This window comes from Saimiri boliviensis, chromosome 1, assembly GCF_048565385.1.
Source record: "Saimiri boliviensis isolate mSaiBol1 chromosome 1, mSaiBol1.pri, whole genome shotgun sequence".
NCBI lineage: Eukaryota > Metazoa > Chordata > Mammalia > Primates > Cebidae > Saimiri > Saimiri boliviensis.
The window spans coordinates 243,531,776-243,559,651 of record NC_133449.1 but is presented as its reverse complement, the minus strand read 5'-3'; the positions used below and the strand labels follow the sequence as shown (position 1 = coordinate 243,559,651).

The following is a 27,876-nucleotide window of genomic DNA, read 5'->3' as shown; positions in this document are numbered from 1 at the left end:
TCATACCATTTACAATCACTAAAATCAACCTCAAATTATTGTCTATAAATTTAATGAAGTATATATAAGACTTGTATGCTGAAAATTGTAAAATGCTGAAAAAAGAAATCAAAGAATATCTAAATGAATGGAGATACATACTATGTTCATAAATTGAAAAAAAAAATCAGAAAAGATGTCAATTCTTTCCAAATTGATATACAGGTTTAACATATTTTTTAACAAAATCCCAGAAGGAATTTTTGTAGATACAGACAAGAATACTCGAAAATTTATGTGGGGAAAAAAGGAAATAGAATAGTGGAATAATTTTGAAATAGAAGAATAAAGCAGGAGGAATCATTCTACTTTATTTTGAGATTTTTTTACCTAGTGACAGTAATCTACACTGTGTAGTTATTGTTATTAGTGACGAAATGCACACAGATCAATGGAATAGAATAGCCCAGAAAAAGACCATGTAATTATGCCCAAATAGTTTTGGACAAAGGAACAAAAGTAAATTCAATAGTTGTGAGGGGAAGCCTTTTTATTAAGTGATGCTGAAACAAATGAACATCTGTGGGGAAATTTTAAAAAAGAAAGTTCAACCTAAACTTTACACTTTTCCAAACATTACTCAAAATAAATAATAGATTTAAGTCTAAACAAAAAAAAATCTATAAAACTTTTGTAAATATCATAGGGGAAAACCTTCAGGATCTAGGGCTAGACAAAGAGTTCTTAGATTTGATGCCAAAGTATAATTCAAAAAAAGAAAAATGACTAACTGAAGGCCGAGACGTGTGGATCACGAGGTCAAGATATCAAGACCATCCTGGTCAACATGGTGAAATCCCGTATCTACTAAAAATACAAAAAATTAGCTGGGCGGGGTGGCGCGTGCCTGTAATCCCAGCTACTCAGGAGGCTGAGGCAGGAGAATTGCCTGAACCCAGGAGGTGGAGGTTGCAGTGAGCCAAGATAGTGCCATTGCACTCCAGCCTGGGTAACAAAAGCGAAACTCCATCTCAAAAAAAAAAAAAAAAAAAAAAAAAGAAAAAAAAAAGGTTTCCTCTGCCAAATGTCATGTTAAGAGGTTGAAAAGACAAGCTATGAACTGGGAGAAACTATTTTCAAACCACATAACTGATGTAGAGCTGATATCTAAAAACAATATAAAGAACTCTCAAAACTCAATAATAAAATAAGTAATGGTCCAGTTAGAAATGGGCAAAGGCATGAAGAGACATTTTGCCAAAGAGAATGGAGAGAGAAAGCAAATAACTATTCAATATCTTTAGCCATTAGGGAAATGCAAATTAAAACCTCAGCAAAATTCCACTATGCACCTATAAGAATCGCTAAAGTTAAAAATATGATAACACAAAATATTTGCAAGAATGTTAAGAAAGTGGCTCATACATGCATTGCTGGTTGAAATCTAAAATGTTACAGCTTTACAGCTTTTAGAACACTGAACATGCAAGTAATATGTAACTCAACAATTACATTCCAAGACATTTATCCCAAAGATATAGAAATTTATGTGCACAAAAAAATCCTATACAAAAAATGTTAATAACAGCTTTACTCATAAATGTATTTCTAATGTGGAAGTTTTGCTTATTCATAATTTGTGAACTTTGTTCATTTCCAAAATCAAGAAAAAACACAAATATTCTTCAATGTGTAAATAGTTACATTGTAGTACATTCATTCCGTGGAATACTAAAGGAACAAACTATTGAATCAAGCAATGACCTGGATGAATCTACAGAGAATTATGCTGAAGGAGAATAAAAATATCTCAAAAATTAAATAATATATGAACCCGTTATATGACATTTTTTACAACGTTGGCAATACTACTAGAGTTGAAGAACTTATAGTAGTTCCCAGGGGTTGAAGATTGAAAACAGGAGGGAAGTGGTGTGGCCACAAAAAGGCAACATGAGAGATAATTTTGGTAATGGAAATGTTCTGTATCTTGACTACCAATGTGAGTATACTGGTTGTGATTTTGAACTATGGGTTTGCAAGATGTTACCATAGGAGAGAAAACTGGGTAAAAAAAAATACACAAGATCTCTCTATATTATTTTTTATAACTTCATGTGAATCTATAATTACCTTAAAATAAAAAGCCTAATTAATAAACAGGAAAATATATACATATGTTCAGTATTTAATTTTGCTATCCTTTTGCTGTCATTCAATCCCACCTAGTGTGCTTCTTTCAAACATACACACACACACACACACACACACACACACACACACACACACACACACACAGAGTACAGAGAGAGAGACAGAGATCCTGCTTGATATCTCATAACTTCAAAATACTATCCCTCAGATTCATCTTAGTCTCCTTCTGACCTCGTTTCAGTGTTTCCCAAACTGAAATGCCTGCCCCCAACCCCTCTCCAGACTTGCCAGTCCTGGTCCTTTTCAAAACTAGTAATTTCCATCTTCTTCTGGAAGCCAGTCCCTAGCTTTAGGGTACACAGCGATAAATCTCATCTCTCCATTTCTATAAAACTTAATTTTCATATATTTGCCTTGAACTGAGATTAACTCCCTTGTCAATAAAAAGATAACTTTTAGATGATCCTCTCTCCCTAATCTGGAAAAGGGTGTATTCTCCTAAGAAGATAACCCATTGATTGAGGAGAAATACGTTACATGCTTCTCACATCTATAGTGCTCAGCATAAATATTTACTTTGATCATTTATCAAACATTAATTAAGCCTTTACTAAGTACCAGGCACTGTACTCAGTACAGATAACTCTATTGAGAGTGAGAGAGTGGGGATTATGTTCAATATTCATGGATAATGATACAACTTTAAACCAGTTTCACTTCATAAAGAAATAATTAGAGAACTAGAAAAATTCATACGGCCCATGACCCTTCCCTTCCCTTAGGATCAGGCTTTAATTAGAATATTAAGAAGGGAAAATGCCCCACATCTTGAAGGGCAATGATGAAAAGTTAACAGCTAATATCAAACTGAATGTGGTTCCCTGATATCAGTAAAATGACAAGGATCTCTGCTATCATTTCTGGTCAACATTCTACTTTAGAGCAATCAGGTAAGAAAATGATATAAAAAGAGCCCAGAAAGAGACAAAACTGTCCCTCTCAATTTGATCATCTATGCAGAAAATGTGATGGCATCTACAAATAAACTACAAGAAAAGTTAAATGAGTTGATCCAGGTTACAGGATACAAAATCAACACAGAAAAAAATAATTTTATTTTTATTTACTGGCAAAAAATAATCGGACATAAAAACTTTAGAAAAACAGCACTTAGAATGGCATTAGAAAATATGAAATCCTTAGGAATTAACTTGATAATACATGCTCAATATCTGAACACTAAAACTGTAAAAGATTACTGAGAGAAATTAAAGTAGATCTAAGTAAATGAAAACATAGTTTTCAGAAGTCAAAAGACTCAATATTTTTAAGATGTTAATTCTTCTCAAATTTATCTATATATTCAATGGAAACCCAATCAAAACCACAGTGAGTTTTTTTTTTAATCAGCAGCTGATTCTAAAATTCATATGAAAATAAAAGGGTCTAGAATAGGAAGATATCTTTTTTTTTTTCCCCCAGACAGAGTCTGCCTCTGTTGCCCACGCTGGAGTGCAATGGCGCAATCTTAGTTCACTGCAACCTCCACTTCCCAGGCTCAAGTGATTCTGGTGTCTAGACTCCTGAGTAGCTAGGATTACAGGCACAAGCCACCACACCCAGCTAACTTCTATATTTTTAGTAGAGACAGGGTTTTGCTATGTTGGCTATGCTGGTCTGGAACTCCTGGCCTCAAGTGATTTACCTGCCTAAGCTTCCCAGAAAACAACTTTGTTAAAACAAAGTTGGTGTACTAATTTACTACCTGATTTTAAGACTTATTACTCTTCAGTAATTAAAACATTGTGATATTGACATAAAAATAGACAAATAGGTCAATGAAGCATAATAAAGATGTGGAGGAACTAGAACTCTCTACATTGTTGGTGGGAACATAAAATGGTAACACCACTTGGAAAGCAATTGGTCGGTTTTTAAGAATATTAATCATCCATCTAATATTTGATCTAGCCATTCCATTCCTAAAGAAATGAAAGTATGCATCCATACAGACTGGTGCATGAATTGTCATGGCAGTTTTATTTGTAACAGCCAAAAACTAGAAACAATTCAAATGAATGCATAAACATTTTGTGGCATTTCCATCCAAGGGGAGACTAATTTGCAACAAAAAAGAATGAACTATATGGAACAATATAGATAAATCTAAAAATTGCTATGCTGAGTGAACACAGTAGACAAAAAAAAGAGTACAAACTGTACTATTCCATTAATATAAAACTATAAAATGTAACTAATCTATAATGAGAGAAAGAACGTCATGGTTGCTTAGAGAGGGAGTAACGAGAAGTGGAAAGGGAGAAAGAGAGAAGGGATGAAGGGATATGAGCAAAATTTTTGTGCTGATGTATACATTTGCTATTTTGTCTTTGGTGATGGTTTCATGTGTGCACATATTTGTTGAACTTATTAAATTGCACATTTTAATATGTACTGTTTATTGTATGTCAGTTAGGCTTCAATGAAGCTGTTTTAAAAAATACTGCCCAAAACAAAATCACAATATTATAGCCACAACTCAGACAAATTTAATTAGGATGTTTAGAAATGAGACCCATCCAAGCAGTCCCAAGCATTAATATTTTTTAAAGCTCCCTAAGGGAGTCTAATGTGTGTCCAATGTTCAGAAGCATCAAAATAATGAAAGGCTTTGGGAATTATTAAAGGGAGAATGTAATCTGCTGTGTACTATGTACTATGTACTAGAGAAGCCAAGCAAAGGGAAACTAAGAAGAATCCACATAATCACTTTAGGAAGAAATTAATATTGATCTTAGAAAGATAAGACACATGAGCCACTATGTGATCTACATTAGCTAGTCCAGGTTTAACTAATCCTTTATTTGGAGAATTACATAGAAAAGCTTTAGGCAAGACTCTAAAGGGGAGGATTCTATTGACTCTGTGACATGGTGATGGATGACTTTGGTTCTGTAACAAATTTTCCAAGTGGGGAAACACACACATACATATACTTTGTTTTTATTTTAGGTTTTCCCATGGAACTCTTAGAAGAAAGGAAAATCACAGTTTAAGATTAAAGTAGTTCCATCATGTAATTCAAATTGCCATGGCTCTTAATTTTTCAATTAAAAAATCATTGCAAAAAGCAACCATTTTTATTTCTCTTTTTCTTCTGCTACAAACATGGTCATACATTTGCAGAAGCCAATGTACATGTACAGATACCTTCTATTTAAAAAGCTTGGAATTTCGAATGATGATAAATGCTCCTAAGACATCAAAAAAGGTTACCAGAGACTTTCTCTCTATGGTCTATGGGTGGCCTTCAGAAAATTACAGACAACTTTACACTGCATGCATATATGTAAATTTTGTAAAATAAAGAGGACAGAGTTTTTATACAGACAAAGAGCTTGCTGATCTAAAAGGATAAAGAGCAATTAACTCAAAACAAATATATCTAAGCATATTTTTATCCACTAGACTATATTCTCCAATGAGAAAACTGTATGGAGGTTTGGGTCTCAGGTCATAAGAGAGCTTTTATAGAAAACTGACTGCAATGTTAACCAAACCTACTCAACAGCTCTTATTATCTACTAGTATGAGTTCTATTTAATATATTGGCAAATCTTATCTTCCTCAATGGCAAGGTATATTAGAGGGATGATGACAGATCATCAGCTATTCTTACTGAGTACCCCCTATGTATAGTTCTTGGCTGCAGTATTTTGATGAAAAGGCAGGAGTCACAAAGTTGGAACTTTTCTAGGTAACTTTAAGGGAGCAAGCGTTCTAAAAGCCTTTTCCAGTCATTTTTCCCACAGGGCTAATTCCTCTCTCAAGCAAATGGAAAATATACTTCAACGAGAAGGATTACGAAGTAATTATAAAGTAGGTTGCTCTGATTCCACTAAGCTCAGGGGGCATCAGAGACAAATACATATAGGAGTAACGTGAGGGCTGGAAAAGACCACAGAGATGATCAGCTAATGAGAAAATGAAAACGTAAGAGTTTTGGAAGAAAGTTGAAAAAGTGAATCCAGCCTTGAAAGGAAAATATGAACATGTTATATTTTTAGAAATACTGTGCTTTTTGTCCATAAAATTCACAAGAGGAGAAATTTACAAAATATTTTGGATCCCCAAGGAACATATATTCTTTCTGTATAAGGAAACATCAAAGTTCGCAGTCAGGCTTGAATTTTTGTTCCTCCATAACAAATAAATCTCTCTGAATCAACACTTCTATTCCATTGCTTTGTAAATTTCCTCTCTCTCCCTCTTCCTCAAGTTTCTCTGATTGGTTTAATAAACACCGTAATTATCCCACCACACACAAGTATTTCTGTGTTAGTTCCACCTACGTCACGAGTATCAAGACAATTTATGCTTTTCAATTATGAAATCCGCTCCAACATTCACAGTCTTTACTTCCATATTAGTGTGGTTATTTTCTTAAATCCCCATAGGACAGCATTTATTTTATTTTATTGAAGTTCCCTATAATGAACACTAAATTCATGGAATTGTATTATTAATACCGAGGTTCAGAAAATGAAAACCACATTAAATGGGAGTGGTGAACTTCTAGGCTTGTGACTTATAATGATGATAAGTTTAAAAGCAGATGATAACAGAAACAGTATAGTTCTTAAAGGGTTACAATTATAAATGTGCTAGACAAATTTAAAGAATTACTTGGATCTGTGGTTTTAAAAGGTTGCCTGATACTTTACAAGGCAAAGATTAAAGACTTCTTGAGAATCACCGAGGCAATGACTTAGGATTTAGATAAAAAGAATCAAGGGTGATCTTACAGAAACAGAACCAGAGTATGTAAGCTCAAATAAATCATGGTTTAGGCCAAGTTAAGATGTATTGGGGAAAAAAATGGCTTGAGCAAATGGTAATAAGATCCATCAATTTAATTGTGTAATTCTTTTAGTCACTGAAGATCATGATAGAATGCCTCTGCTCAAAACAACCATATTGAAAACAACTGTTGAAAACAATGATTAAGTACAGAGGTTCTCAAAGCGTGGCCGGGGACAAGCAGCATCAGTTTCACCTTGACCCTTGCTTGAAATGCAAATTCTCAGGCCCCACCATACATTCACTAAGTCAGAAGTTCTGGAAGTAGAGCCTACCAATTGGTGTTTCAATACACTCTCAAGGTGATTCTGATATTCCCTAAAGTTGAGAACCAATGGTCTACAAAGATCTAAATCACTTTTCTGATTTTTGGTTGGTTTCCTTTTCGGCTTTAGCCTAAAGTGGGGACTGAAGGTACGTAGAGACTATATTTTATAAATGACTGTGCTTGAATACCATCTTCTTTCTCCATATTCCCCTTCTTTTTAGAAGAAATATAACTATCGAAACCGTATTGTCCAGTCAATCCTTGTTTTTTCCTTCTTGAAAACTGAGGAGAATCTGTCATTTGTATCTTTGCTAACACTGACCTAATTCATGCCTCTACTAACTTATCCAAATGTTTATCCCCACCAACTAATCTAAGCCCTTTCCCCTTTTATCCCTCCCACTACCTGATACTCAGAATAATGTATCTAAACATAAATCTAATTCATTGCTCTTCCCTGTTCTCTTGTCTATAGGACAACTCAAATTCCCTGGCCTGGTTTTTAAGGGCTTGTATTACCTAGCTCCAGCCTAACTTTTGGAGCTTAACTCTCACCTCACTTCATCAATTATCCTGTTCTTCAGGCACCATCCACATCATAGTTATTTTTGAAGCCTCTCAAAATCCCTTAGGTGCCAAGGCCTATGTTACTCTCCTTGGCCTGGACAAGTAGAGTAAAAACTAATACACACTCATAGACTTACGGTTCCACTGATTCTCCCCTCCTTGTAGTTCTCCTTGCCTTCAGGAACTAAAGCTGGATCAGCTAATCAGATATACTGAACTGGGCCAAAGGGAAAAGGCCACCGAAAACCTCTCTAACCATATGTATACTTTAAGAAAGACCTTCTGAAAGAATGGTTTCTGCTCCTCTGTTAATCCATCCATGACCCGGCAAATTAAAATTTCAAGTTCTCAAGGCAGGAAAGTTGATAGTATAATAGCATGCTAGACAAGTGGGGAATATTTGGAGCTCCAAGCATAAACTTTTGGATAACATGTCAGTGGAATACAGATAAAGCCCCCTGCATACAGATGCATTGATCACGTATCCTTAACTACCTAAGACAGTTCGTTCTAATTTCAGAATTTTTTCAACTGTTGCCCTAAGTTATCAGTTTCAACATTCTGTCATGTAAAACATATCTTAGACAAATTAAGCCATCTACAAAAACAACTTAAAGTTTTCTGAGCTATTGTTTTAATTTTCCACTTAAAAAATATGGTATCTAAATCAAAGGTCATTTGCCCAACATATAAATAACTCTAACCCAAATCTGAGATCCACATAATGTCAGAATTAGAAGAGCACTTATAACATCTTAATTTCTCCATTGAAACTAATCTTTCTATGACCCTTTTTTAAGATAACCACAATTTGAACAGAATAACTCTTATGAGCAGCTGACCAACCAATACTAAATATACCAATAGAGGGACTTTTTTATTTTGTAACTAAAAAGAAACCAGTGCTAAATTAAATGATTAGTGTCACTTCCTTTCATTCTGTCTCATATAAATATGGAAGTTGGCAAGGGTTTTATTTCCTGCTACAAGCATTTAGAGTTTTCATTTCACAGTGATTTTATTGACACAGTCTAATGCCAATTCTACCAGTTCAGAAGAGCCTAGTGAAATAACATCAGTGTCTGAAAACCATCATGATTGAAAGGATATTTTCTTTGCCCACTAAGTTCCTTTCTGGCCAGGACAATTATTGTTGATATCCATCAAACCAATGATAATGGTTCTTGGGCCAGTGACCACTGTTTATTGTTGCTTTCGAGTCTAATTGGCTTTTTAATATAAAGGAAAGTTTTCTAAGAGGAAAATTAAAATGATGATGGAGAAAGTATTGATAAGAGATTATCAGGAATACATTCTCAGTATTCCTAAACCTATTTTAATTTCTGGGCATATATTAGGGACCTTTTTATATAATTAGAGTTCAAAGTAATAGTCCAAATTGATAGTTGGGATTCTATGAACCAAGAATTTCTCATCAGAAGAAATCATAATTTCAGAAACTTAAAAAAATCACAGTCACTTGATCTGACTTCTACTAAGTAAAGTGAAGAGCTGTGTCAAATGCATTTCACAATTTGTGAAGATTTCTCACACATAAAAGCTTTTTTTGTTGCCATTCCAGAGAGTATTAAAAAGTTATGAGATTTTTTTAATGATCGCCATTAAAACTGGTGTGAGATGGTATCTCAATGTGGTTTTGATTTGCATTTCTCTAGTGACCAGTGATGATGAGCATTTTTTCATATGTTTGTTGGCCTCCTGTAAGTCTTCTTTTGTAAAATGTCTGTTCCTATCTTTTGCCAACTTTTGAATGGGCTTGTTTGTTTTTTTTCTTGTAGATCTGTTAGAATGGCGATCATTAAAAAATCTGGAGACAACAGATGCTGGAGAGGATGTGGAGAAATAGGAACACTTTTACACTGTTGGTGGGAGTGTAAATTAATTCAGTCATTGTGGAAGACAGTGTGGCAATTCCTCAATGACCTAAAAATAGAAACCCCATTTGACCCAGCAATCCCATTACTGGGTATATATCCAAAGGATTATAAATCATTCTACTATAAGGACACATGCACACGAATGTTCATTGCAGCACTGTTTACAATAGCAAAGACCTGGAACCAACACAAATGCCCATCGATGATAGACTGGACAGGGAAAATGTGGTACATATACACCATGGAATATTATGCAGTCATCAAAAATGATGAGTTCATGTCCTTTGTAGGGACATGGATGAACCTGGAAACCATCATTCTCAGCAAACTGACACAAGAGCAGAAAATCAAACACCACATGTTCTCACTTACAGGCGGGTATTGAACAATGAGAACACATGGACACAGGGAGCATAGCACTACACACTGGGGTCCGTTGGGGGGAAATGGGGGAGGGATGGGGGGTGGGGAGGTGGGAAGAGATAGCATGGGGAGAAATGACAGATACAGGTGAGGGGAAGGAAGGCAGCAAACCACACTGCCATGTGTGTACCTATGCAACAATCTTGCATGTTCTTCACATGTACCCCAAAACCTAAAATGCAATTAAAAAAAAAAGTATGAGTATCCATAAAGATAAAAAAGGAATACAGCTGTAACAGCTCTGTTATGCACGAAAAAGACCGTGCATGTCATGTGATTAACATATTTCTCCAACACAGGTGATAGAGATGATATGAAAAGAGGAAGTAGCCTTATGCTTCTGAAGGCATAACACGTGTGAAGTCTGTGGATCTACAATGCTCCTGACCTTCCTGTACATGAAATTATACCATGATACCTAGCAACATCTTAGTCAAAGAAAGAAAAATCCAGCAAGCAAAAATAATAATCATAATTTTCAATAACTCAAAACTTTACTGTCATTTCTCAAAAAATTATAGATATGCATTGATCAGGCCCATACTTTTAAAAACCCCTTTCCCTTTTTTTTTTTTTTTGCCCACCCACATCACACAAATAACCTCGCTCAGCTTCTCCCTCATCCTTCTCTCCTACTCTTCCCTAAATTAATTTTGCAACTTATCACCCACACATTTATTCTTCCTCACTGCTTTTCTCCTGATTATGTCTGTATAAACAAAAACTCATAAGATCTAATCTGGCAAGCCAAAAAAGTCCCTTTTTGAAGAATGAGGTAAGAGAAGAGAACAAATCAGGCCAAGCCCGAATATTCTTCAGAAGTTCAGAGATTCGTGTTACTCACATCCCTTCCATACAGATCTAACAAATTATCCAAAATACCCTGTCACTGTTTAATTTGACACTCTTCAGCTTAATTTCATCTGTAACAGAAGAAGTTTACAAAGTTGCCAAAATACAGTGCCTAAAATTTCTTCTCTGTGGCTCTAAACAGAAAATGTTTACAAACCTTTTATATAGGAAATAAACAATATATAATTGCAAATGATGAGGTATGCACTACGAAGAAAACAAACTGCTTTAATGAAAGACAGTAAGGGCTGAGTGGATACAGTGATCTTTCTTAGAGGGATGTTTAAGCTGGCAGTAAGTGGTGAAAGGACTGACAACATGAGACACAACAGATAAGAGCTGATCATTAGGACCATGATGTTTAAACAGGCAAGTGCTCTGGAGCAGATCAACTGAGTTCCAGTCTTGTTCCAGAAGTTACTAGGAAATCACCTTGGGCATCTCTTTGTGCTCTGGTTTTCTTATCTACACAATGGGTATAGTATTTATGTCTGTATTTCACTGTGAACACTAAGTGAACTAATATGTGTACAGCAGTTAGAACAGGGCCAGGTATAAACATTCAATAAATGTTGGTTATTAATATTGTTGTTAATTTTGTTATTACTATTACAATTATTTTAAAACCCTGCAACTAAAAATATCTTGGCATATTCAAGGAAGAAATAAAGGAAAAATATTACCTACTGAAGCAGACAAGAAAAAGTGACAAGAGATAAGGTAGATAAGATAGACATGGTTCATAGTAAATTGTACTTTTCTTAAAGCATAATAGGAAGTCATTGAAGCTATTTTGGCCTGATCGTGATTGATATTTATGGTTTACAGAGAACTCCTGGTTGCTTGTGGAGAAGACACTAGGAAAAGACAGGAGTTGAAGTGGGAAAGACAATTAGCAAGTTACTCCAGTAGTCCATGCAAAAAGAAATGATGTTCTAGGGTGCGAACTGCAGAGATAGAGAAAACTGTATGAATTCAAGGTATTTTTAAGAGAAAGAGTCAACAAAACTTGCCAATGGATTTAATATGGAGGTGATGGACAGTAAGGAATCAAGAATGCTCTGAGTCCTCTAGTTGAGCCATCAGGAGGATTATCTTGTGAATGTGTACTCTTGTACTATTAAGGCCTATTAAGATAGGAAAGAATGGGAATAAGAGGCTCTGGGGGTGAAGTCAAGTTTTCAGCCTTGGACATCTTAACTTTTGAGTTGCTTATGAGGCATCCAAATGGAGACGTTAACAACTTAATTGGATGTATAAATCTTAGTGTCTGATCACAGTGGGTTGACTTTATCCTCATAGGGTATATCTAATGTGAGATGGCAGAGACTTTGCTCATTGTGTTCACTCCAAGCATTAGCCAACTAAGGCTGCCATAATAAAATACCATGGACTGAGTGGCTTAAACAACAGAAACTCATTTTCTCACCGTTCTGGAGGCTGAATGTTCAAGATCAGCATGCCAGCAAGGTTGGATTCTAGTGAGGGCTTCCTTCCTAGTTGCAGATGGCTGCCTTCTTACTGTATCTTCACATACATGGTTGGGGGGGAGGGAGGGAGGGAGGGAGAGAAAGAGAGAGAGAGAAAGTAAATTATCTAGTGTCTCTTTTAAACACACTAATCTTGTCAGATCAGGACCCCGCACTATAACCTCATTTACTTTAATTACTTACTCCAAATACAGGCACATTGAAGATTAGGTCTATGATATGTGAATTGGGGGTTGGGATCACATTTCAGTCTGTAGTACTCAAGTACTCAGGGGATGAGTTGATTAAAGCTTAATTTCAGTGTGTGTTTCCACAATCATGCCAACCATGAAGAAAGAATGTAGCCAATCCCAAATTAGCATATAAAGCTTATACTAAGAAGTTGCAGGTGCCAATTCTATTCACATTTCATTGGTCAAAATACATCATATAGTCATTCTTAACTTCATAATCAATGAGAAAATACAATCCTATCATGTGCCTGGAAGATGAAGAGATTTTATGAACATCACTAGTGCATACCATATTCTATCTTTCTGTACACCAATTTGGTTAACTCTTCTTCCCACTCATAAAATACATTTATCTTGCCCCAAAGGATACAGTCTCATAGTCCAGTACATTGCACAGAGGGTGCACCTGACAAAAATAACTTAAGGATATCTTGAGGATGACCCTATGGTCTAAGAAGAATGTGTGTTCAGAGTTCCAAGCTGAGGAATCCAAGAGTGGCCAACCCAGATATTCATTTCTTATCTATGAAGAAAATCTGAACTCCTAACTCATCCCTTGGAATGCAGGCCACACAGGGGCTTGAGGACCTTTTCGGGGAGGTTAGATGGAGGTTGCTAGGTAGATGTGCTAAGTGAAGGTACTATGCTTTTTAGAACCAGTAATGGTTCTCCTGTCCAGCACACCATGTGGACTGTCCCTGTATGTAAGTTCCCTTAATAAACCCTGTGTGTTGCTATCTGTCTATGATCTCCTCTATGGCCTCTCAGAGATAGTGTCATCCCTATCGGAGTCAGTACGGGTCTGGTGTGACATCTACAACTAACACCAAGCTCAAAATTTAAGATCTAGGGTGACATCATTTTACAACCAGTCCATATGTGATTCCTCTTGATCTAGAGTCATAAAATTTATCTGTCCCAATAAAAATATGATGGTGTAAAGGAGATAGAAAAGCCCCAATAAGTATTTCTATAGAGAGACAAAATAGTAAACATGCAGGAAATATTTGCCCTTAAAAAAATCTAGAATCGCACTGTGTAGACATTTTTGAGAACTCCTTATTCTGAAGGAAAGGAATGCTTCTAGATAAAGCCCAGTTCTGATCCATGGTAGGGTTCATTATTCTCTGTGGTTCATGACTCCACTCTCTGGAAGCTTTTCTTCTCCCTTTGCCCTTCTTAGCTAGAGTGAAGTAGCACTGGAGAATGTATCCATTAGGAGATAACCGCTTTCTCATACAGCTTCTAGCCTATAGATGGTTGGCTGCTTTTCATCCATATTAATGACTTTTTAACATTAAACATTTTGTAATTTTTTAATTTGATTCAAGACAGATTCAGGTGCCAATAGGCACACATACAGTTCTTTTCTAGACATAATTCTTAAATGTGCTATTTTTATGTCCTCTCTCTTATGTCTCTCTCCCTCTTTCTCTTTCTAATTAATCAAAACACAGATCAACTAGGCCTTAGAGGGAGAGACATACCTTTCATGTCTTTTACTTGAGCAATTCTGTCTCATTGAAAGGAATTTCTGGGAATTGGATCTTTGTTCTGGAATACCTTGGTCCACATGGAGGTTTAAACAATGGCTGTCACAGCCAAAACATTCATTTGATTTCTACCTTATGGCTGTTTCAATCAGACTGCTGTTCAAAGACCTTTCATTTACATTTTACTGGTTGGGATTGTGAAGAAATTCTATTTCTATAGTCTATCCCTCAAAGTTTCTTAATTTTTAGACTTTTTATTTCCTTGTATTTTTTTAAAAGTCCAATCCTTTTGTAATCTCATCTGTTTTTTGCAATACCTTGTTAACTGTAGCCAACAGTAACAACTTAACTATTAATGTTCTGTTTTCCACCCTCTTTTCCTAGAGTTATAAGTTCACCAGGTATGATCTGCCTTCCACAGTATCACAGGCAAGAGTTTTACCAAATATTTTGGGATTCCTTATCTTTCCAGCCTCCAATAACATTTCCTCACTACTCAGTTCCTAAGTCAATACCATATTGCTAGACTTTCTGTTTGGGCAACTTCAGTATGACAAAGGCCAGGTTACAGTAAAAAAATGAATAATCACAATCTTAGAGGCTTATCACAACAAAAATTTATTTGAGGCTCACAGTTTGTATCCAACATGGGATGACAAGGTAGCTCTGTTCATGTGAACCCTGAGGGACACAGAATTAATGCAGTATTCACTTCAATGCTACCCAATGGAGTACTCCTTTGAACTGTTGGAAAGATGGTGTAACAAATCATCCGAAGGCTCCTGGAGTGACACACAACATTTCTGCTCATATTTCATCGGCCAAAATAAATCATGTGGCTATACCTCATATTAAAGGAGGTAAGGGAGGGCAATCCCACCATATTGCCAGAAAGTCAATAACTTAATTTATAGACATCACCAAAGACCACCATAGACCCTTACAATTTTCTCCATTCCAAAAAGACTAGTGTTATTATTGACATGTTGGTGTACACCATGTGCTCAATAAATGCTGAATGAGTAGTGAAGTTCCATTCAATAGAAGACTTATAATTCAATGTGTACAATAATTACAGGGTATAAAAAGTTAATGTAGCCAAGTACATTTATTATTTGCAAAACTTATTCTCTGACTTCAAGTTGCTAACAGTACGTATAGGTGCAGATACAGATGAATAGATGTAAACAGAACAAAAAACACCTACTGCAACCATGATTATTTAGAATAGTAAAGGAATAAAATGTTCTAATAAATTTAACTTTCAGTAAACTAAGTTTTAAACACAAAGTTCATTTATTTTACCTATTATTTTAGAAGAACCTCTTTTGTCTTTTTATATAGATATAATGTTCTTTTGAACTGATAGGTAGTAATCCATGGTAGAGAGTTATAATTTTTAATCATTCATATGTAGATAACTTTTCAGTATCATCTATTACAATAATATTTTTAAAATATATTTTATAATTATGTTTTACATGATCAATTTTTTTTTCTATTTTTACTTTAGCTTCAGGGGTCCAGGTTTGTAGCAATTTGCATGTTGCAGGGGTTTGCTGTACAGACTATTTCATCACCTAGGTAGTAAGCATGGTATCCAATAGGTAGTTTTATTATCCTCTCCTTTCTCCTAGCTTCCATCTTCACGTAGACCCCAATGTCTGACAGTCTCACTTTTGTGTGGTTATATTCCCAATGCTTAGCTCCCACTTATAAATGAGAATGTGTGTTTTTTGTTTTTTTTGTCCCTGCATTAATTTGCTAAAAATAATGGCCTCCAGCTCCATCCATATTGCTGCAAAATACATAATTCCATTTCTTTGTTATGACAGGGTAGTATTCCACGGTATAGATATACCACATTTTCTTTGTCTAGTCTACCATTGACAGACATTTAGGTTGATTCTAGGTATTTGATACTGTGAATAGTGCTGCAATAAGCATATAAGTGCATGTCTCTTTATGGAAGAATGACCTATAGTCTTCTGGGTATATATTCAATAATGGGATTGCTGGGTTGAATGGTAATTCTATTTTAAGATCTTTGAGAAATGACCCTAGTGCTTTCCATAATGACTGAAACAATTTACATTCCCATCAGCAGGATATAAGAATTCACTTTTCTCCACAACCTTGACAGCGTCTCATTTTTTAATGTATTAATAATAGCCATTCTGATTGTTGTAAGAGGGTATGTAATTGTGATTTTGATTTGCAATTCTCTAATGATTAATGAGGTTAAACACTTTCTCATATGTTTGTTGGTCGGGTGTATGTCCTGAGAACTTTTAATTTTGTTTTTAGTCCAACTTCCTGACTTTGGTAATGGATGTTTTTTAAGTGACTCATAGTTATTTTTCTAACAGAAGTATTAATTGCATCATGTAGAAAATGTAGAAGATTGAGCTGAATGTATATTGATTTCCTTTCCTGAAACTTGTACTTTTAAAAAGCTTTGTGTGTACCTATGCAACAATCTCGTATGTTCTTCACATGTACCCCAAAACCTAAAATGCAAAAATAAATAAATAAATAAAAAGCTTTCATTTTTACACAGTATTTTGTACATAGTAAATTAGTGTTTGTTTTTAATTCATAAACTTATTTTCTTGAGTAAAATATAAAAGTCATTTTAATTGGGTTATTTTGGTATTTAGCATATGATTTTAAAATATTAATTATTTCTAAACCATGCTTCAAATATATGCACTAAAAATTTTGTGTGATATAGAGAATTATTAGAGGGCTGCTGGAATGATTGACATGACCAAAGCTTCATGGACTTTAAGAATTTTGTAATTATAAACTCTTTGAAGTCTGGAGCTATATATTATTCATTTTATTCACTTTTTTTTTTGCTTTATTCTATTTGTAATAAAAACTTGGAAATTTTTTAAATGTATAGTTTTGCTGTATACATACATTACAGTTAATTTGATTCTTCAGAGTGGCTAATATATAGTCTTGCACATAACAACTATCTAACAAATGTCTGTCAGGCTTAATTCTAAATAAAGTTTAGAAGGATTGAGGTACAGTTCATTGGACAGGGCTAAGAGTAAGAAGTGAGATATATTCTGATGATTAGCATAAGTAAGTTTTATATAAACACTGGCAATCATAAATTAAGGAGCTTGGGTTTTGTTCATGCCAACCAACCATCTCATGCTTGAATTCCCTCTACAGAGTCCCTACCATTCAATGCCCCTGTGGTAGGAAAACCCTTCACCTTTAGCCCATCCTTTCTAGCTCCAGAAACCTATGTTAACTGGCAAAAAAAACGAAATGAAAATAGTAGATTTTGAAGAACACAGGGTAAGGGCAAAAAAGAATTAATTACTCAACACAAATCCAAAATAGTTAATATCTATGGGTAAAAATTTCGTGATTTATTTCACCTATGATTTTTCTCTTATTTTATGAAACAGAAAGAAATTAGTGTATTATAATTCAAATCAATGTAATTTCTAGATACAGCAAAGAAAATATAAATAAATTTTAGGAGCACGTTCTCGTGTCATTATGAACTAAGAAAGAAAAAATAAGCTCAAGAATCGACACAATTAATACTAAAATAGTCAGAAATTTGTCTCATACATAAAATGAATGTAGCTTTCCATGCAAAGCCAAACTCCTACTTCCTAACAATTATGTTCCAGTTTTTGTAACTACTCTAAACCACTATTCATAAACAGAATGTTAAGTTTAATTTTCCCAAATGATATACAACCTAATAGAAAAAACAATAGCAAGGTAAAAAAATTTTCCTATTTGAGTGCTATCAAATGTAAAGAAAAACCTACAACATCACTAGTCTACATTGTATTTGTGTTCTCCTACTGCACTGACTTGTTTGTGGTGACAGTAAGGAAAGCACTGTTTAAGTTAAGTCTGAGTTGAAGCTGTGCAATATTTATTAAAACCTCTCCCAGTTGCTATCTTTCTTAACTAAATTTAGGACTTGGTAGTGGGAGATGCAGCATACTAGGAGCACTTCTCACTGCAGGCTAGTTTCCCAAAGCTGCCTGCAAAAGGGACTCCAGATGTTTTCCTAATAGAAAACAAAAAGACAAATTTAATAAGCTTGAAAGTTAAACGGATGTGGCAACTCAAAACTTTGAGAATTTGTCAGCATTTCTCCCCTCATAAATCGGCATACTAAGCAAACAAGTTATTCAGCATGGCCACTACTATTTACACATATTCATAAATAGTAATTTTTCGACATATGCCAAGTTGTAACTCATCCTTTCTCTCAGAATGCTCATCATCTTAATTTTGCCATGTGGGCATCTCAGACACATACCTACACCCCTTTATGAGCAACCAGACACCCACCTTAGGTGACGAAAAAGAGTGAGAAGCCAGGGGGATGGTACAGAGGGATAATTTGCATCTAAAGATTGGGGCAAATATTTTTGTTCATTTGCTAAAACAAGAAGACATTAATTGAATGTTCACCTTGTACCATGAAATATATATGTATTCCTGTATTAAGTATTCAAAACAATCAATTAAAGCAGAAGGTTTTTTTTTTTTTTTTTTTTTTTTTTACAAAAGAGAACCATGGTAATGAAAACAGTAATTAAAGCCAGGTTTTAATACTGATTCCAATTGCAGGCCTCTTGTTCCATTACCTCCAGCTATTAAAGACATAACTGACAGTATTACAGAAAGATACAGATTGACCTTCCCAATAAGAGAGTAATTGAAAACAAAAATGAGGTTTCATAGATACTGGCAAAAAGCTGAAATCTAATAATGACAATTAATGAGGCTTCGTAGTAACTGGATGGTAAACAAATTGACTAACCGTTTTGCATCTCCAAGAATTACTTCATTTTATGAAGACATCAGGTTTTAGAGAAGGGGATGCTAAACTTTATGCCCTTAATGATGGTAATCATAATCTCAGTTTCTTTCATGTTCTTGGTGTTAGATCATGGTAATGTTGATGTAAAGGATATTACTGCACCCATACCTTAGCCACATATTTAAAAATGCATATTTCTGGTAACAAGAAAACCAAGCAAGAGAATTTGGACATCTTGAATAAACCTCTATTGCTTCTACTAGTTTACAAACATGTTTTCTATGGACAGTAATTGAAGGTACAATCCTGTTTCCTGATGAAGTTTCCAATGATGTTAATTTATAATGTGCAATTTTCCTCTCATTGGCTCTTTTCAAAAGTCTTACCAATTAGCACCAGATGACTTAATAAGAGTTTCATAGGTAATATGGTATGGCTGTGTCTCCACCCAAATCTCATCTTGAATTGTAGCTTCCACAATTCCCACGTGTTGTGGGAGGGACCTGGTGGGAAGTAACTGAATCATGGGGGTGGGCCTTTCCCATGCTATTCTCATGAGAGTGAATAAGTTTCAAGATATTTGATGGTTTTATAAAGGCAAATTTCCTTGCACAAGCTCTATTCTGCCACAAGCTTCATTCTCACATGGTCTGCCACCATGTGAGATGTGCCTTTCACCTTCCACCATGTGAAGCTTCCCCAGCCACATGGAACTATGAATCCATTAAAACTCCCTCTTTTGTAAATTACCCAGTCTTTTTCAGGAGCATGAAAACAGACTAACACAATAGGTTTTGATTTGAAGTGAAAGCATTTCTTAAAGCATCTACAATAGCCATTTTCAAAATATCTTCTGTATTGTTGGCAGCCATGGAGATGCATTGCTCAGATCTCTCATCAAGAAGGCCTGTCATAAGGAATGACAGTCACCAACAGCAACCACACCTTTGGATCCATTGCCACATTCATGCTAAAGCTCACACCCCAAGGCTATGCTCAGCCAATAACTAAGAATCTAGTATCCTAAGCACATCAGGATACTAAAGTCAGACATTTTCTGACCAACACAGTTCTCTACTATGTTTCCTCTGAGACTCCACTGGACATGAGTTTCTCAGAGCTATACATGGACCAAGGCACTTTCTTCCCCATCTTCATCCTTCCTACTCTCCTTCTGGTGTTAGACATCTATTCTTGTAGTCTGAAGGCTCTCCACTGTCTCCTCCTGCTCCTTCTCCTCTCTATCATTCACAGATGTTTCTTTCAATAAATCTACTGTATGTCTAATGCATGTCTTCTTCTTGGAGGACCTAAATGAACACTTGAAAATATTAATAGTTTTGTATTTATTTGGTTTTTATCTAGATTTTTACTGATTTTAAGCTAAATTTGTTGTACTTGAAATTTAGAAGTTTCACTTCTGACATGGATGGTATGGTATACCAAGTTACTGAGACTTAGAATTTCTTCCCTATAAACTAACTATCCTTTAAAGATATTGGTCATCCAAGTGACACAAGAAAGAATAAAAAGTCCTGTTCAGTCAAAGCTCTTTCTTCCACTAGGAATTGATGTTTTTTGTTTTGATCTCCTGTTGGCATTTTTGCTTTGACTTGCAGTTTATGAAGGTCTTTTTCTGAATGGCTCTGAAAGCACTGAAGTACATAATTTGTAGTCATTTAGATCTTCCTGTTGCAGATGAAAGTACTGGTAATAGACCAGTGGGAGATCAACCCCATAAAACAGAAGAACAGAACTTTAATGGTATGCTCATATATTCTTTTAAAAAAACTACAGTCAGGGCAAATTCTAAATGTGAACTTAATATTACCTGTCACAAATAGAAATGTATATATCCTGCAAAACCCTAGCTGTAAGACTTTTAAAACTCTTGGACATCTTCATATTTACACATTAGTTAGGGCCATATTCTGGTTTTTTTTTTCTATTTATACTTTGAATCTAAGATCTATAAATACAAGAGATTTGGGGATGGAGGATGATTCCATTTCCTGACTTAGTAAATATTATTCTATCTATACTGCTACATACTCAGCCTCAGACATGATGGTCTGCTTTCTATCATCATAGATTAGATTTCCCCTTTCTAGAATATTATATAAATGGATTATACAGTTTACAGTATTTTTGTCTGTCTTCTTTGGTTTGGCATAAGGTTTTTTATATTTATCAATGCTACAGCATGCATCAGTAGTTTGATCCTTTTAATTGCCAAGTATAATTTCACTCTGTGACTATGCTATAAATTGTTCATCCATTCACCTGTTGATGAACATCTGGCTATCATATTTTTAGCTATTAGGAATAATGCTGGTATGAATGTGTGCAAGTCATTATGAGAAATATATTTTTTATTTATCTTGAATAAATGTCTAGAAGTAGAATTTCTGGGGTGTTTTATTTTATTAAACGATCAAATATACAAAATCATTTACTTTTGTGGGTGCCTAGATCACTCTACATGTATTTTCCCAGTTGTTAGAATAGTTCTTTGAAATGTGTTTCCAGAGAAGTTATTTAGCATGGTAGGTTTTCTGAGGTCTTATATACCTGTGAATATATTTGTTGTGCAATCAAATTTTAATTATTTTTGCTGAATATAAAATTGTAGATTCAAATTTGTTTTTCCTCAAATTTTTTAGATTATTACTTTATGGTGTCTTGCCATGATTGTTGATAAGTCAGCTACTGTCCTAATTCTTGTATTTTTTAAGCTGGCCTGCACTTTCCTTCTGGAAACTTGTAGTATGTTCTTGGGTGTTTCTGTGTTCTCAAATTTTATGACTTAAATGAATAGTGTGTTCAGCTGTGGCTTTTCCCTTAGATCTCCTGCTTTAGAGCCTTTGATATCTTTCAACCAATCTTCCATTCTCTTAGCATTATCTTAGCATTAGATATATTACATATCTAATTTCCCCAAACTGTTTTCTCAGTTATATTCATTCTGCTATTTAATATATCCTTTGAATCCTTTATTTTTACTATTACTTTTGTCATTCTCATGCTTCCTCTTGGCTGTTTCTTACAAATACCTATTTCTGCTTAACTTTACCAATCTTCACTTTCATATCTTCCAGGATATTGACTACATTCATTATAAAACTTATAACTTACATAATCTCAAGCATGTATAATGTACACAGTCAATATCCTAGAAGATAGAAAAGCAGCTGTGCTGTTCAGATTTTTTTTTGTTCTGTGTGTGCTAATTTTGAGAGCATTAGAAACTTTGATTAATAATATCTAACAAAGGAATGGTTTAAAGACCAGTCTTCTGTCATGTGCCTTTCCTGGTGGGTTTTAGGGATGGCACGTATTTCAGGATTCACCCACGCCTCATTCTGGATTTGACTACTATGTCCTTACCAGACAAATTATACATACATCCTATATGACTATCACGGCATTGTCCTAGGTATTTTTTTCCCTCTTCTTTATGGCAGCCAAATCTCAGGGGTATAAAGGTAGGGATGAGAGGAAGGAGAAAATTCTCAGGATCTGACCAACAACCTTGCCTTTGTTATTTGTTCTTTGCCCCAGCCAAGGTCTCTAATTCCTTCCTAATGTTGCCAGTGTAGTCCCTGTGACATTGAGCTGGTGCTGCTGCTTTTCTGACTTGCAGTAATCATGGTGCAGACAAGGAAATCTGGAGGAACAACATTGGCAAATCCAAAGCTTTCTCAAGAGAAATTTTATTTCTCACAAACTTATCTGTAATGAGTTTAATATAATATTTACTAATCTCTAGAGGAGAAATCTCTCAGAGGAAAAAAAAAAAGACATTAGGCCCCATCTGTCCCAATTCAATTTAGAAGAGAATTGAAGACCATCTCCCCTGTGTCTGCCACCCACCCTTCCCCTTTTGAAATGCAGCAAGCTTGAGGCAGGATGAAGACAGTGGTTTGTGGGAAGTGGCCATCTCTGAGAGGAAAACGATAAGATTACCTAGGAATGCCTAAGGGAAAGGACATTTATTTTCCTCCTTAGAGACAGGGTAGGTCTTCCAAAGGGGACACTGGAAACATCTCAAGGGATAGAGTGAGGACATAGAGGCAGGTGCATGAAGACAAAGAGGAAGCTTAGGCCACTGTGGGTATTTTGATGATTAAGAACTGGCACAAGTTAGTGCCACACTCACAGTGAAAAAGGCAGGGTAGTGAACAGGGAAATGAGCCAAAAGGTACTTGCTAGTACACTCTGCAGGGCTGGTGCAAGAGGCCTTATGAATTTGGCCTGCAAAGATTTGGCTGCCAGGCTGTGAGTAATCTTGGTGTTACTCTCTCTGGAATACCAACATGGGGCTGGGGTTGGGGTACATTGAATCCTGTGGGGTTCCTGCAGGTATTCTTCAAAATTTCTCAACCAATTAATAATGCAGATATTATTTACTTGTCCATAAATTATTTTCTAGAGTATGGTTTTAAAGCTGCTTGCCAGTTGGGAATTTGGGGCAGTCCAGAAATGCTTATATCCCACTCTGCCATGGGGCTGTTAGATGGACCTTCGGGCTACATTGAAGCATGACTTCCTCTTCAGTTTTGGTGAAAAGACCTGGGTCTTTCATGTCAAAGTCATTTCTGACATCAGAATTATTCAGATATCATTATCTTACACATAAAGAAAATGATGGTTGCATTGGAATCGCTTCCTCTGCTTTCTACTCTGCCCATCCTCACTATCCATATCAGAACTCAAGCTCTGAGCATATTTTAATTTCCTTCAGCATCACCTATGGGCATGAAGCACCAAATCGGCCTGACTTGCAGTGGGTGCATATTCTCTCCTCACTAAAGCCCAGCCCTCAGTCCTTCAGCAACTGAAGGTAAGTGGCAATGCAACCTTAGTGCTGCTGTGCTGCTATTGATCTCTTTGATAAAAAAAAAAAAAAAAAAAAAAAAAAAAAAAAAAAAAAAAAAAAAAACCTCACTCTCTCCCCACTCCTATTCAATATAGTATTGGAAGTTCTAGCCAGAGCAATCAGGCAAGAAAAAGAAATAAAGGGTATTCAATTAAGAAAGGAGGAAGTCAAATTGTCTCTATTTGCAGACAACATAATTGTATATTTAGAAGACCCTATTGTGACAGCCCAAAATCTCCAGAAACCAATAAGCAACTTCAACAAAGTCTCAGGATACAAAATCAATGTGCAGAAATCACAAGCCTTCCTATGCACCAATAACAGACAAACAGAGAGCCAAATCAAGAGCAAACTCCCATTCACAATTGCTACAAAGAGAATAAAATACCTAGGAATACAGCTAACAAAGTTTGTAAAGGACATCTTCAAGGAGAACTACAAACAACTACTCAAGGAAATAAGAGAAGATACACACAGATGGAAATCATTTCATGTTCACAGTTAGGAAAATCAATATTGTGAAAATGGCCATAGTGCCCAAAGTAATTTATAGATTCAATGCTATCCCCATCAAGCTGCCAATGACCTTCTTCACAGAACTGAAAAAAAAAAAAAAAAAAAAAAAACAGTTTAAACTTCATATGGAACCAAAAGAGAGCCCACATAGCCAAAGCAATCCTAAGCCAAAAGAACAGAGCTGGAGGCATCATGCTACCTGACTTCAATGTATACTACAAGGCTACAGTAATCAAAACAGTATGGTACTGGTACCAAAACAGAGACATAGAAAAAAGGAACAGAACAGAGGCCTCAGAAGCAACATCGCACATCTACAACCATCTGATCTTTGACAAACCTGAAAAAAACAAGCAATGGGGAAAAGATTCCCTGTTTAATAAACGATGTTGGGAAAACTGGCTAGCACTGTGCAGAAAACAGAAACTGGACTCCTTCCTGATACCTTACACTAAAATTAACTCCAGATGGATTAAAGACTTAAACATAAGACCTAACATCATAAAAACCCTTAAAGAAAACCTAGGCAAAACCATTCAGAACATAGGCATAGGCAAAGCCTTCACGACTAAAACACCGAAAGCAATGGCCAACAAAAGCCAAAATAGACAAATGAGATCTAATTAAACTTCAGAGCTTATGTACAGCAAAAGAACCAATCATTAGAGTGAACCAGCAACCAACAGAATGGGAAAAAATTTTGGAAGCTACCCATCTGACAAAAGGCTAATATCCAGAATGTACAAAAAAGTAAAACAGATTTACAAGAAAAAACAAACGAACTCATTCAAAAGTGGGTGAAGGATATGAACAGATGCTTTTCAAAAGAAGACATATATGAGGCCAACAAACATATGAAAAAATGCCCATCATCACTGGTCATTAGAGAAATGCAAATCAAAACCACATTGAGATACCATCTCAAGCCAGTTGGAATGGCAATCATTAAAAATCTGGAGACAACAGATGCTGGAGAGGATGTGGAGAAATAGGAACACTTTTATACTGTTGGTGGGAGTGTAAATTAGTTCAACCATATGGAAGACAGTGTGACAATGGCTCAAGGACCTAGAAATAGAAATACCATTTGACCCAGCAATCCCATTACTGGGATATGTACCAAAGGATTATAAATCTTTCTATTTATAAAGACACATGCACATGTATGTTTATTGTGGCACTGTTTACAATAGCAAAGACTTAGAACCATCCCAAATGTCCATCAACAATAGACTGGATTAAGAAAATATGGCACATAAACACCATGGAATACTACACAGCCATAAAAAAAAGATGACTTCGTGTCCTTCATAGGGACATGGATGAATCTGAAAACCATCATTCTCAGCAAACTGACCCAAGAACAGAAAATCAAACACTACATATTCTCACTCACAGGCGGGTGTAGAACAATGAGAACAGGTGAACACAGGGAGGGAGAATCACACAGTGGCGTCAGTTGAGGGTGGGACTAGGGAAGGGACAATGAGGGGTTGGGAGAATGGGGGGGATAACATGGGGAGAAATAGCAGATATAGGTGATGGGGGGGGATGAAGGCAGCAAACCACCTTGCCATGTACGTACCTCCATAAATAATCCTGCATGATCTGCACATGTACCCCAGAACCTAAAGTAAAATTTTTAAAAAAGTAACTACTTCCAGATCACATATCCCTTGTACTCTCTGACATACCACATTAATTCACGAAATACAAATAAATTTTCACCCCACTGACAAAGAAACCTTAATGGAGCAGGTCTAAAATGTTCTGAGAAATCCACATTCTGTTGGCCACAATGATGTGCCAATATCACCACTAACCTGCTTTGCTTTCTTCTTTTCCTAGCTTTATTCTAGTCTTTAATTTTCATACGCTTCACAACTTTTCAACCCTCTTCCCTGCAGTATAAGCATAAAAGTTTGCCGTGTCCATAGATGGTATAAAGTGTGGACACTTAGATCAGGCCTTCTATTTCAGAATCTCCTCTTAGCCTGATTATCACATACACACACACACACACACACACACACACACACACACACACACACCACCTTTACGAAGGCATTTTTTTGTTTTTACATGCCTGAATTAGAGAAAAGAAAAGGTAAAAATAGAAACATACAAAGTAAGAAAAGACTCTGAGTTGCAAATTTCAGAAATTAACCATAAGATCTCTATGCTTTCAACCAAAAATTCCTGAACTATAAACACCCTGTTAGGAAATGCTTTGTATATTGCAGTTTTTCCAGTAACTACACACTGTTAAGTTTCCTTTACAGTATCTGAAGTGTGGGGAACAATGTGGAAAATGTTCTGGAGAGAAGAAGGAACACAGTATTACGGAGGAACTGAAATTTTAGTAGAGCCAGAGCACAGTGTAGAAGGTGAAAGTAGTGAGAGGTGATGTTAGAGGCAAAAGCAGGACCAAATTATGACAGACCTGAAAACCAGTATAGGAAGCCTGCAGACAACGTAAAGCCACTAAGGGATTGCCAGTGTGAGGATATCATGATAATCTTTGAATTTGGGAAAGATCACTGTGCTTTAAGTACAAAGTCTAGATTGGAGAGGGAAGAACTGGGGCTAGGAAGCCTATTAGGAGGTGATTTAAGGAGCCCACACAAGTGGTAACGGGGGCCTAAACTAAGTATTAACAGTGGGGATGGGTAGAGGTGAGCTGGTTTGAGACAAACAAGCAGGAAAAAATTGAAAGGACCTTGTTATTATGTTTCGTGTGAAGAAAGGAAGAGAAAAATCAAGAAATTCACCCAGTTTTCCGGCTCAGAAAGCCAGGTAAATAATGGTCTCATTTATTAAGTTAAGGCACACAAAAAAGAAATAGTGCATATGAAAGCACAAGGCCACTTGAGTTTGTGGTATTTTTTTAGTCTAAAATGCCTTTAAAGAGCAAGCAAGTCCTGTGGCAAAGCTTACTCTAGCCCAACCAGTAGCATTCTCAGTAGTGGTCTTTCTTCCTGAATTAACAGGAGCATAGTTGCTGGTCCCAGAACTTAAAGCACCCCACCACTGTTACCAGAAACTCGTAGTATACAGAAATACTGGCTACTAAGAGAGCCTCCATTTTGCATAACTCCTAGAGGCATTACAGTCTTGTTGCCACAACATACTTTTCTGTCTTTAAAAAAATTTAATGGTATTTCCAACCAGGAGACCTCTGAGGCCATAAGACAGAATCTGTGAGGTGTCCCCTGCTCTTGCTGCTCTCTTCTTTATATCTTTGTGGTGGAGGAAATACAACCAACCAGAACATTCTTATTTGGATACTGGAAGGAAAAGCAAATATATTGGTTTTGTTTTTTTTAATAAAAATAGGTTTTTTCTGGATAAAATTTGTGAATCCCAAACACAGTTCTGGTTTTCAGCAGGATTTCTCCATTCTGTTAGGTTAGCTGTGGCCAAATTGGAAAATTTCCCTAACTTCTTT

The 27,876-nt window shown here is 35.8% G+C and overlaps 1 long non-coding RNA gene across 1 annotated transcript in view; it reads right to left on the bottom strand.

Moving 5' to 3' along the window:
- The window catches only part of LOC141581130 (uncharacterized), a 351,354-nt gene that overhangs the window by 100,707 nt on the left and 222,771 nt on the right, over positions 1-27,876 (bottom strand). Inside the window, exon 2 of the long non-coding RNA XR_012513659.1 lies at positions 12,431-12,528. This is a non-coding gene — a long non-coding RNA (uncharacterized LOC141581130). The remainder of the gene's footprint in view (positions 1-12,430; positions 12,529-27,876) is intronic.